The following is a 13484-nucleotide window of genomic DNA, read 5'->3' on the forward strand; positions in this document are numbered from 1 at the left end:
TGTAACTTACTCTGCTTTTTACTGTGAGGGATTCTCAGCAGCAATGACATTTTTAACAACATATGTTCCTCTCTCTTTATATCAAACTCTCAGAAGCTTTGAAGCAAGCCCAGCCCAGGGTGCCTTGAGGAATTAAGTGTGAACATGACTTATAAAGCCTTTTGTAAGGAATGGGGCATGCTACGTGCAGGCTATAGGCAAGTTCTTCTGAACACTCAGCTGCGGCTGCTCACTTCCCCACAGGAGGTCATTAATCAAGCTGCTCTCCTGCAGCAAGGCCATACCCTCCCCTGGGGAGAGACACCCAGAGTGAGCTGCTGCCTTGGGGGGAAAAGAAAAGACCAGGAGAGAGCTCTCAGCAGAGCTCAGCATAATAGGGGCAGTGTGGCTGTGGGGAAGGTAATGGAGGCTGCGGAGGAAGGGCAGCCTGATCACGCGGCACCCCCTTTACAAAATTTCACATCTCCCAAGCGGACATGCCTGCCATTTTGTGCGCCCCTTGTTCAGGACTTATTTTCTGGTCAAATCTTGAATATAATACATCAGCGGAAGATTCCAAAAAGAGAGGAGAGAGGCTACGCATATATATTAAAATGTTTTAAATCACCTTTCTCATTGCAATTTTTCCAACATTTATCCTGTTCACTCTATATCAATATATTTATATTTTAATTAGAATGGTGCAAGGTGCCATTGACCAAGTACCTTAAAGACACTTTCTTTTAACACACAACAATTTAAGTATCCAGGGCCTCTTTTTCATCTTAAAGGCCATTCCTCTTGGGTAACTGGGCTCTCCAAATCCTTCCACTACCATTTGAAATGTGGGCATTTTTTTGTTAGAAGAGTTGTCTGCTAAAATTGATATAGCCTAGCTATCTTTTGTTGTTACTTGTTTCCTTATTGACCAGAAGCCATTGATACAATAAAAGCCAGACTTCCATATATTAAACATTTTTTAAAGAAAGGTGAGAAACAAAATGTCTATCTTGAAGATATTGGTACCATGGGAGGGTAGGTTGATTTTGATTTCTAAATAAGTTAGAAAAGCTTTGGCAAGGAGCTGGCCAACCTTATGCATTCCATAGCTCTCCAAACCTTTAATACTCTGTGATTTGTGTTAAAATCTAATTTATTAGAAATGGTTGTAACTGGTGAAGGAAAAGTTTCTTATCTCTAGTTCTGTTTCAGATTGTGATGCGATATACACTCATTGTCCTGGAGAATTAAGGAGCAGCTTAGGGCCCCTGCCCTGCCACACTCGCAAACCTTGCAAAAGCTGGAGGCAGAGCAACTAAGATAGAGTTCTTATTGCCTGAGACTTGACAACACAGACTTGACAAAGCCTGTCAAGGAGAGATTGGTGACTGTTTCTGAAGATCAGAAATTTTATTTTTGGTTGTTTAATTTACTCCATGAAGGAAAAAGGGGACATTGAAGAGGAAGAGACCCCAGAAGGCAGCTGCTTAGCATCGCAAGGTACAAAACTTAGCTTCTCCACTCTTGGGCTATGGATTGGAGCCTCCAAAAGAGAAGACAACAACAGAAGTCATTCCTTTGGCAAAGAATCCAGTTGGTGAAGACACTGAATGCTCACGGGTAAAAAACCCACATCCTTGATCTATGGAGAAGGCCCTGAACCCTTGCAGGCATCAAAAGACTTCAATGGTATTGCACTTTTGTGTACTGCAGAAGGGGTGGACTGCAATATGTGACATGGCTGGAGGGCTGAGTCACAAAAGGAGTAATAAACTCTCAAGAGAGAATTGCAGTGGAAAAGGGGGATTGTCAGAGAGGGAAACAACTTGCCACAGCCCTTCCTGTCTACTAGGCACCACGAGTGATGAGCATTCCCTTTCATGTAAACCCACAGAACAACCTTTCCCAGAGGCTATGTACACGCTTTGGAAGGCATGACTTTTTATTAACCTGTGGTAACCTAGTAAAATTCACACTGCATCATCTTTCTAATTTAACAAAGGCTCAGTGTCTGGAGAGATTAGAATATTCCCAATCCACTACTGCTTTGAGCTGGCTGGCTTGCTAGTTTTGCATATTTGGTAGTCCCATTAATCAGGGTGGACTACACCAAGTAGCTGCACTTATCTTGGTCCTTTCTTATGCCATATAAATTGTAACAATATTCTTGGACCAGATGGGCCTTGTTAACCAGGACAGGCCATCCACCTAGGAGAAGGACATCTGATCTAGGGAACATCAGGTATGGTCAGCCACCTTGCAAATGTTGTGCCAATCACACATACTCTATGGGCCTTCATCCTCAAGGCGTATATACGTACAGTGCTATGGTATCCTTGGACACAAAGTGACAGCTGCTTCACAAGATAGCTCTGGAAAGCGGCAAAAGCTAAAGAAACGAGCCCAAGAACTATGTCTGGCTTTGGTGAATGCAGGAACGTGACAGGAAAATCAACAGAAATAGCTGAGATACTGAACCAAAGGGTAGTGTAGTTTGCCTGACTACACGAGACAAAATGGAAAGGGCTGAAATCCATGAATATCAGGGAGGGTTAATAAGTCACACAATGAAATAGCTGGGAAGAATCTTGAGAAAAGACTCTGAGGAAATGGAGCAGCAAGTAAATAAAAACCAATCTGGGTTTGTGCCAGGGAGGTCATTAATGGATGCAGTTTTGCACCTTGGATATTGCAGAGATATAAGGAAAAATGTAAGCAATAGTATTTAGTTTTTATGGACTTAGAGCAGGCTTATGACAGTTCTTAGTGAATTGACATAGTGAGGCCTGCAGTCTCTCCATTTGCCATATGCATATATTTAGATTAGCAGGCGTATATCTGAGGGTAACCCAACTGTAGTGAGAAGCAGCTGCAGCTACAATGAGTCATTCACTGTCAATGTAGTCCTGCATCAAAGATCAGCCTTGAGCCCATTCCTGTGTGTGACTGTAATGGACACCTTGACACTGCAGGTCTATGAACTTTGCTTTGCACTAATTGGATCACGGTGTGCCAGGAAGGCAAACACAAGCTGGAAAAAAAAAAAGCAGTCAAGTAACACTTTAAAGACTAGCAAAATAGTTTATTAGGTGAGCTTTCGTGGGACAGACCCACTTCTTCAGACCATAGCCAGACCAGAACAGACTCAATATTTAAGACACAGAGAACCAAAAACAGTAAGCAAGGAGGACAAATCAGAAAAAGATAATCAAGGTGAGCAAATCAGAGAGAGTGGAGGGGTGCAGGGGAAGATCAAGAGTTTAGATTGAGTTAAGTATGCAGACAAGCCCCTATAGTGACCAAGGAAGTTCCCATCGCGATTCAAACCATGTGTTAATGTTCCGAATTTGAATATAAATGTCAATTCCTCCGATTCTCTTTCAACAGAGGAGCGATAATGTCTTTTCAGTAACACACATACCTTGAGGTCGTTGACAGAATGGCCCATTCCATTAAAATGTTGACTAACTGGTTTGTGGATCTGAAGTGTTCTGATGTCTGTTTTGTGCCCGTTGACCCTTTGTCTAAGGGAGTTAGAAGTCTGTCCAATATACAAAGCATCTGGGCATTGTTGGCACATGATGGCATATATGATGTTAGTAGAGGAGCATGAGAAAGTGCCTGTGATTCTGTGAGTAACCTGGTTAGGTCCAGTGATGGTATTTCCAGAGAAGATATGTGGACAAAGCTGGCAGCGGGCTTTGTTGCAGGGAAAGGTTCCAGGACTGGTGTTCCTGGGGTATAGACTTTGGCTGTTAGTAAGGATCCTCATGAGGTTGGGAGGTTGTCTGTAGGAGAGAACAGGCATGTCACCCAGGGCCTTCTGGAGTGTAGCATCCTGATTAAGAATAGGTTGTAGGTCTTTAATAATTCGTTGCAGTGGTCTGAGTTGGGGGCTGTAGGTGATGACCAGTGGTGTTCTGTTCTTGGCTTTTTTGGGCCGATCTTGGAGTAGCTGGTTTCTGGGTATGCGTCTGGCCCTGTCGATTTGTTTTTTTACTTCTCCTGGTGGGTAATTCAGGTTTATGAATATTTGGTAAAGTTCTTGTAGTTTTTGGTCTCTGTCAGTTGGATCAGAGCAAATGCGATTATACCTAAGAGCTTGACTGTAAACAATGGATCTAGTCATGTGTGCAGGATGGAAACTAGAAGGGTGTAGACAAGTACAGCAATCAGTAGGTTTGCGGTACAGTGTGGTACTGATCAGGCCATCCTTGATTAGTACTGTAGTGTCCAGGAAATGTATCTCTTGCGCGTTGTAATCGAGGCATAAGTTGATGGTGGGGTGTAGATTGTTAAAGTCTCTGTGGAATTCTTCTAGAGCCTCTGTACCATGGGTCCAAATCATAAAGATGTCATCGATGTATCTTAAGTAGAGGAGTGGTAATAGGGGACGAGAGCTGAGGAATCGTTGTTCCAGGTCAGCCATAAATATATTAGCGTATTGTGGGGCCATGCGGGTGCCCATAGCGGTTCCACTAATCTGGAGGTATAAATTGTCCCCAAAACGGAAATGATTGTGTGTGAGAACAAAGTAACAGAGGTCAGACACCAGATTGGCTGTTGTGGCATCAGGGATGGTGTTCCTGATTGCTTGTAATCCGTCTTTATGTGGAATATTAGTGTACAGAGTCTCTACATCCATTGTGACAAGGATGGCATTATCAGGAACTTTTCCAATGTTTTGTAATTTCCTCAGGAAGTCGGTGGTATCTCGGATATAGCTGGGAGCGTTGGTTGCATAGAGTTTGAGGAGGGAGTCCACGTAACTGGATAATCCGGTGGTAAGGATGCCAATACCTGAAATGATAGGGCATCCAGGGTTTCCAGGTTTGTGGATTTTGGGAAGTAAATAGAATAATCCAGGCTGCGGCTCAGATGGTGTGTCTGAGGTAATGAGGTCCTGAGTAGCAGCAGGGAGTTCCTTCAGCAGTTGTTGTAATTTCCTTTGGAATTCCAAAGTGGAGCCTGTTATGGAGTGTCTATACTCCATGCTAGCCCAGTAATCAAAGGTTTAACACAAGCACCATTGGCCACTGCTGACTGGCAGCCTCATAGGTACTGGGAGGAGAAAAGGGCTGAGAAGTAGATGGGTGGGGAGGACACCAGAGCAATGAGAAGGCTGGAGAAAGGAGGTCCTTCCACCAAGCTGCTAAAGAGTTCCCCCAAGACAACATCCCAGAAGGAGATGAACTGACCAACAGACTGGAGAGCCTGCAGAGCTCCAGGGGAAGCTAGGAAGGATCTCAGGTCACTGTCAGAGTTGAAGAACCCTCATCAAGGCTATTTATCAAGCTCAAGGGCCCAGTACAGAAACCCAGTGGAGTGGGAGGGCCTGTGTCCCCCTACTAACCACCTCCTAGACCTGGGAGCAAAGAAAGTATTTTTAAACTCCTGGGCACCAGGAAGAGACTGACAGCACTGCTAGGCTATGTGAGCTCCAGGCCTGTACTGCATTTGGCCAGAGGGGATGCCATTACTATGATGCATTGCCTGATAAGGACTTAGAATGATGGAAGGCTACATTAGAACAAAACAGCTGATGAATGTGCACAAGGCCAATAGACCCAGTCAGCAGCAGGAGGAATTGAACCTGGTACCTTAAGGGCTAAAGCTGCATGCTCCACCACATGAACTAATGGCTTTCAGCCAAAGCTGTAGAGCAGAGACTTCACTCTCTATAGTACATGCTCTCAGTGCCTCTGGGGTTACATATGGATGACAGAAGTCGGTGTTTGGTACTACAGGTGTAGCATGATGCAGAATCAGAGAGGGCAGTGCAGAGTGGAGAGGAAAACTGGCAGCATGTGACCTCCAAAGGAAGAAAGAGGTGAACTCTTGCATTCCTAGTGCAGATAGAGGTCAAGAACCATTTTCAGTCTTTTTGCATAGGAATTCAGGATATGACACAGTGTATGCCAAGGCTGAGCAAGCCATCGTACTGCTCCCTCTTCCTTCATCTCCATGTAGGCACCAAAGATATTACCAAGAATGACCTTGAGTGGATTACATCAGACTATATGGCTCTGGGAAGGAGGATAAAGGAGTTTGAGGTACAAGTTGTGTTCTCATCCATTCGCCTTGTTGAAGCAAATGGCCCAGGTAGGGATCATTGAATTGTGGCAGTAAATGAGTGGTTGTACAGGTGGTGTTGAAGAGGGGGCTTTGGATTCTTTGACCTTAGGATGTTGTTCCAGAAAAAAGGACGGCTAGGAAAAGATGGGATCTGTTGCCATGCTGCCAAATGGGTGTGACCATACTGAATAAATCACGTCAGTGTGACTTGACATGACTTAAACATTGCTGAATGGCAGAAGATTCTGGGACCAGGCCCCCTCTGAGCAGAAATGGACTGAAGTAAATTTAATGAGTCAAACTGGCAAGAACTGTGGACTGGACTGCATGTACAATCAATACTGGACTTACTGGTCAGTAACTATGGTCCCACACAAAAGCAAATACCATATAAGTGAAGTTCCAGCCTGGAGCACAAGCTGACTTGGTCATTATAACATAACAGCAGCATGTCCCATAAAACCAGAGTGAATGATTGATGAGTGTGCAAAAGTGGGCTGATTTTGGGTACTCTCTCTCCTAGCCCTTTCCAAAAATACTAACTAGGAAATAACATGCCAGGTGGGCGGGCATTTAAGGCATGTGATTCCTTTGGGGGGTTGGGAAAACATAGCATATAAATAGAAAATCAAATGCATTATGTTACCTGCTGGTGGCAATTAATCCGAGCACCTGAAGAAGTCAGTGACATTCCGGTATGTGGATTATGGAGCTGTGACTCTGAAGGCTTTCAAGCCAACCAAGGCCTTGCGTCAGTGGAACAGACCAGCCCCAGAGGAGAGGAGACAAGGAGAAGAGGAGTCATCTATAGATTAGTATGTACCGTCCCTATGTGACAGACAGGCACTGTGTGGGGCCAGCACAGGAACTGTGTGTGTGTGCGTTTGTGAAAGAGAGGCTTGTTTATGCCAATGTAGTTTATCATGTACTTCTGAGTCTACCCTAGAAGCTGTGAGCTTCACGTAATCCTTTACTGATGATAGAATTCCTTTTCAATAAACCTGCCTGGCAGGCCTGAGATAAAGTCTCTCGTTTGACATTTTTCACCGACAGCAAACAGTAATCAGCTCCACTGGGAGCTACTAAAGATCCAGAAGGAATGAGCATGGGTAGGATAGAGAGAGGGGCAGGAATAGACCCCAAGCCACTGACTGTCCCCCCAGGATCCACCTAACAAAAAAAGGGAAGAACATCTTCACAGGCAGGTTTGCTAGCCTAGTGAGGAGGGCTTTCAACTAGGTTATCCGGGGTGGTGATGACCTAAACCCTGAGATAAGTGAGGAAGTGGGATACAGGGAGGAAACACAAGGAGTTTGGTGCAGTGGGCAGAACCCCCTAGTTTCACACTGAGAAAGTAGGACAATCGGCTAGTTATCTTTGTGGCTAGGCAGCAGTTGTGCAGAAAAGGACTGGGGATTACAGTAGATGAGAAGCCCTTGCTGCCGAGAAGGCTAACAGCTCCCATTAGCTGGAGTATTGCCAACAAATTGAGGAAAGTGATTATTCACTTCTATTCAGCACTGATGAGGCCCCATCTGGAGCAGTGGGTCCAGTTTTGGACTCCTCACTAAGTGCACAAATCTGAGAGAGTCCAGCAGAGGGCAATGAAAGTGATTAGGGGGCTGGAGCACAAGACTCACGAGGAGATGCTGAGGGAACTGGGCTGATTTAATCTTCAGAAGAGAAGAATGAGGGGGTTTTGACAGCAGCCTTCAATACCTGAAAGGGCGGGGGGGGGTCCAAAGAGGATATAGCCAGGCTATTCTCAGTGATGGCACATGACAGAACAAGAAGCAGAGGTCTCAAATTGCAATGAGGGAGATCTAGGTTGGATAATAGGAAAACTGTTTTACTAGGAGCATGGTGAAGCACTGGAACTGGTTGCCTAGGGAGATAGTGGAATCTCCATCCTTAGGTTTTTAAGATGAGGCTTGAGAAAGCAGTGACTGGAATGATTTTGTTGGGGTTGGTTCTGCTTTGAGTTGGTCGGGGGGGCAGGGGGAGGAGTTGGATCAGATGACATTAGTCTCTTCCAAATCTAATCTTCTATGATTCGATGAATCAGTTGAGAAAAATGGAGACACATGTTCTCCTTCACTGAAAGGGACAAGGAGATGTTAGATGAGATGGAGTTAAACTCTGTGTAATAATGTGCAATAATTCAAATACGTCAGGGCACTGTTGAGCCATAATAGGAATGCAGACTGAGAGTGTTAGGAGTTGCAAGAAGAGCACTTGATGCAACTGAAGAAAAGTGATGTAAATTTTCTGTGATAAGAACATGACAAATAGAGCAAAAGAGTACGAGACCATGATTAGACTATCTATGATGTGTGGGTTGAAGCGCAGGCCAATAAGGAAGAGAAAACAATTATTGTATACTGCCAAAATGAGACTGCTTAGGTGGATACTGGTAAAATGAAAGCTAATAAGCTACCTAGTGAAATAGTATGAGTCATGATGCAAGCAGTCTCCCATCATAGAACAGCCCGGGAAGTACTAGCTGCGATTATATGTGGTTAGAGAGTACAAGAGCTAGAAGTCACAGGACAAAGACCATGAGGAAGACCTTCAAATTGGTGGTTTGAGGGACCGATGTACAGCAGAGTACAGAACAAGGCTGGCATCAGCTTGGAAGATGCACATGATAAGAATGCTTGTGGATGAAGAAAAAGTGCCACAGGCTCTGACTGACAGGATAAGGCAAACGTGAAGAGGAAGAAATTCTAACAGTCTCTATATTCCTACTAGAGTTTAATCAGGGATGATTACAGGAAGGTTTTGAAATTTGAAAGACATCCTTGGAAAACAATGACACTTTTTAAAGTAAAAATTATCCAACAAACCAATGACAGCAGCTGGAAAAAAAGACCTGTTATTCTCCATCTTGGGGGTTCCTTCTATGATCTACATCAACAAATGCTGACAGAAAATAAATGAGAATAACAGAAGAACAGTCCCTAACTGAAGAACTTCTAGTGATGGGGAAGTGATTGAACAAAAATAGGAACTAATCCAAATCTTTAAACTTAAACTATGCTTCATGACTTTTTATTCACTTTGTTTAAAATTCCTTTTCACTTCTAAGTAGTAGCCTGGTTCCAGACAAAAAGAAAAGAAACTGTCATGAAATCACTGTTGTGTCAAACACTGTAAGAGTTTAGCCTTTAGTGTTGTAAAGTACATTAGAGAAAGAAAATCTGTGATGCAGTTCTGGTGGTTGAGACAATCTAGAGAAATTTTAGTTTATGCCCAACAGAATTTTGGAAATTTATACCTGAACAAGTGAAAAAGCCACAGCATTCCAATTCCAGTTGAGGGTGAACAGCTAAATTTTTGTTGGATATATAAAGTTAGTATTTGCATGCAACAACAAGAAATTGGTTGCCACTGATATACAGTGAAGACAAGTAAAACTGTCCTCAGGTACATGACCCCCCTAAGTTCTAGAAAACGTGGATCTGGCTGCTTTTGTGTTCTGTATCACATGCTGTATTTTGTCCACTAACTAAGTACGTGTTAGGGTCTGAGCCTGCAAAGCACTGAGTGGCCTCTATGATAGATATGGCAGTGTCCTGACAGATGCTTGGAAAATCTCATTCAATTAAATATTGTTGGGGTTTGGTATATTAACTAATGGTCCATGTATTGTCCTGGGCTGGGACTGTACGTATCGTCTTTTGGGCATGTGGGTGGTGGTGGTGCGAAATGTGACAGAGGTGAGACCTGGGATTTTCATGTCTGTAAAGGACTATATTGAAAATGTGCTAGACAAGAATAGAATTTCTGGGGATAAAAAGTGTTCAGAGGATTTCCAGGGGGATATCTAGGGAAGGATTAATGCAGATTTCCTACTGCTGATTACGCAACAACATTTTGAACTTATCCCTGAGAATCAGGTGACTAGCCACTGATTACCTTTTCTTAGAAACTGATCCAAGCCTTATAAAAATGGCTGCGCTGCTCAGCTTGGGTCTGAATCTAAGACATGTGTAAACGTATAACCATTGAGATTTTGAAGGACTGACACCTACCAGACCCTGAGATTACAGTTGGGATGACCTCGGGTGAGCTTTTTAGCATGAATTCAGGTTCTTTTAGTGTTTTGTTGTTTTCTATGCAATGCTTGCACCTTGAAAATAAATGTCCTTCCTCAGAAAGAGCAGTGTGGTGACTTGCAATTATAAATTGAACTTCTAGTCCAGCACCCTCCGGACCTGATTGGAGCTGAACAAGAGAATTTGCCAGACCACGGGAGGTCAATATCATCTAGCAGCATTATCAATGCTTCCACTGCTTACTGGGCTCTTAGGAGATGTTTGGGGTAAATTACAGCTAAATAACAACACAGAACACTGAGAGCCAGGACTGGTGGCGCTAAACAAATTTTATGGGACCACGGGAAACTCAGGCACACCTGTGATAAGTGGTTGTCCAGCTAACTAAAATCATACTGGACTGCAGATGTTGCTGGACAAGAAAGTGCTGGACTAGAGAAGTTCAACCTGTATTGGCAATTACATAATTCAGAGCTTTCAGAGAGAAAACAGAGCACAGGTGCTGGCCTTTCAGGCAGTCTAGACTGTTGGCGATATCACAGTATGGGCAAGGAACTGTGCAGCCTTAAAAACCCCTGGCCAGGAGGGATGGAGAGATGTAGGTTTCCACCCAAAATGGGTGGTAACTGGGAGGTGAAAATCTTTAAGTAGATGTCTGTGAGAGACCACAAAGGAGTGTACAGGCACAGTTACCCTGAAACCATGACGCCTTCACCTTTCCATTATGGGAATGGGAATTGATGTAACACACCACTGAACGCTCTGCAGCTTGCAAGGACAGCCCAGAGTTAAATTCTAATTTTGCTGATGTCAGTGAGTTTTGTGAAGCTCATGCCTAATGCACTTGACTATAAACCTGTTGTCAGATGCCGAATACAAATGATACAGCCTTTTTATTAGGTAATTACATTTTCCAACAGCATGTTCTATTTTCTGGTGAGAGACAACTGTATTTTTTTATGCACAGTACTAAAACATCTGCCATATGAAGGACACTATTATGAATATTACTTAGGACTGAACAACATTGACAACAGCAAACTACTTAGTTAAAAAGTAAAGAACTGGTCTTCAAAGGTGCAAGTGTGCAAAGCATCTTATTAATAAAATAGCTGATGGCACTTCCCTTCTAACCTGTGCATCTACAAGCCCTAATCATTTGATGTTTCTAGTCTGTGAGATTTGTTGCTATGTTTCTGGTAATGAGATACTAGATCTGAATGTAATGTTCCAGGCGCAATCCTACCACAGCGCTCTCTCTCTCTCTCTCTCTCTCTCTCTCTCTCTCTCTCTCTATATATATATATATATATAAGGACAATTATTATCTCCCAGCTCCCATTCCCAAGTGATCCATTAAGCAAGGACTCTGTTTATGCATCTCAAAACACAATGGCTTTTTTACTTTCATACTGCACTGCACACTCATGACTAATTTGCTGACCATTACTGCCCCTAGATGCCTTTCAGAATTAGAGCTATTTAGGGTTCTGCTTAACATTCAAATAATGTGTTTCAGGTTATTGCTCCCAGCTTTCATATTTTAACCTGCTATGTTATTCTCTGTCCATGTTTCTAATTCTTCTTGTCTCTCAGATTTATATCTGTCTCACTGATGTTTGTATTTCTTCCTAACTTAGTACTGCTATTTCCCCTCTCTTCCAGAATCTAAAAGAAGATGCTAACCCATGTTTACCATGTGTGTTACACATTCCCTTCAATGAAATATATTACCATTTAAATGATGAACAAAATTTTCTTTGTAGTTCAGTCACACTATTTTCATGCAAAACATGGCTGTTTCCATCAGTCAACCTGAATTACAGTTTTCAGTAAGATTTTGTGAGGCATTTTCTCCAAATCCAAATGAATTTCATGTAGTTCTTTGCAGAAAACAATGACTTTTTTCTCGATTTAGTCTTTCTAGAATGCTTGTTGTTTTCTGCTTACCTTCTAGCTGTGTAGTGATTTTCCTCTTGACATTTATTACATTTTCCCAAATGGAGAAGTTAGACTCTGTAAGTATTTGTGTATGAAAAAGTAAGGGCCAGGACCACACTTCTTTCCCTTTTTTAAAAGGCTGGAATCACATTTGTTTTTATTCACTCTTCCAGTATTATTATGGCTCTCTAATGCTACGTCTACACTAGCCAAAAACTTCGAAATGGCCATGCAAATGGCCATTTCGAAGATTACTAATGAAGCGCTGAAATACATATTCAGTGCCTCATTAGCATGCAGGTGGCCGTGGCACTTCGAAATTGACGTGGCTCACCGCCGCGCAGCTCGTCCAGACAGGGCTCCTTTTCGAAAGGACCCCAGCTACTTCGAAGTCCCCTTATTCCTATCTGCTCATAGGAATATCGAAGTAGCTGGGGTCCTTTTGAAAAGGAACCCCGTCTGGATGAGCCGTGTGGTGGCGAGCCGCGTCAATTTTGAAGTGCCGCGGCCGCCCGCATACTAATGAGGTGCTGAATATGTATTTCAGTGCTTCATTAGTAAACTTCGAAATGGCCATTTGCATGGCCATTTTGAAGTTTTTGGCTAGTGTAGACACGGCCTAAGGCTTTTAAAAGTAACTAAGGTAGTTGTATGGTACACCAAAAGTTTGTTTGCTATTTCCTATAATATCTTTAAAAATGCATTTTTAAAGGTGCTGTGGCTCAGAGACTCATTAGCAAGGAACTGTGTGGTTGTTTGCGGAAAGCTTTCATGTCAGACTTGACAAAGTTACTACACACAACATGTTTTACAGGACATTTATCCATAAAAAACAACATATAAGATATCTACAGAAAGCGTGTAACTTGTCAAGACTCATAATGATTGTGAGGTGTATGTAGGAGTAACGTTTAAGAAAGACTATATTTATATTGAAAGAGGAAGTTGTCACTGCTCCCGAGTCAGCTGAAGAGGTAAAGAAAGGTTCTATCTACCACCCTTGCCATGTCCGAAAAGAATCCGTGCAAAACCATAAATCAATGACAGAAAATTAAAACCACTTAAAGTTAGGAAACAAACTCTGGAACAAAGCAGGGATTCACACTGCCTACAACAAGAGAAAAAGAGACTTGTTTCCAATGTAACAGTGTTATGAAAGGCACTCTCAATCTAGTCACAGAAAAAGTCCCTAACAGATGGGGACATTTGGATTGTGTCTAAGAGTGAACTTTGGGACAAAATCTACTATATTAGATAAGAAAGGCTACTTCTGAGAACTGCAAACTTAGGTTGACCTTTTGTTTTATTTTATATCCTAATCATTGCTTCCACCCCTCTGCTGTTTCTAGTTACATTTCTATTCTTTCTTAAAAACAACCTACTTTTGCATTAATCTGAGTGATCACAACTCCTGTGTGGTATATAGGTGCA

General features: G+C 42.7%; 1 protein-coding gene across 3 annotated transcripts in view; it reads right to left on the bottom strand.

Annotated features, from left to right (window-relative positions):
• Nucleotides 1–13484, bottom strand: part of NKAIN3 (sodium/potassium transporting ATPase interacting 3) — a 568457-nt gene that overhangs the window by 37431 nt on the left and 517542 nt on the right. The window lies entirely within an intron of this gene.

Source organism: Carettochelys insculpta, chromosome 2 (genome assembly GCF_033958435.1).
Source record: "Carettochelys insculpta isolate YL-2023 chromosome 2, ASM3395843v1, whole genome shotgun sequence".
In the NCBI taxonomy this organism is placed as follows: domain Eukaryota; kingdom Metazoa; phylum Chordata; order Testudines; family Carettochelyidae; genus Carettochelys; species Carettochelys insculpta.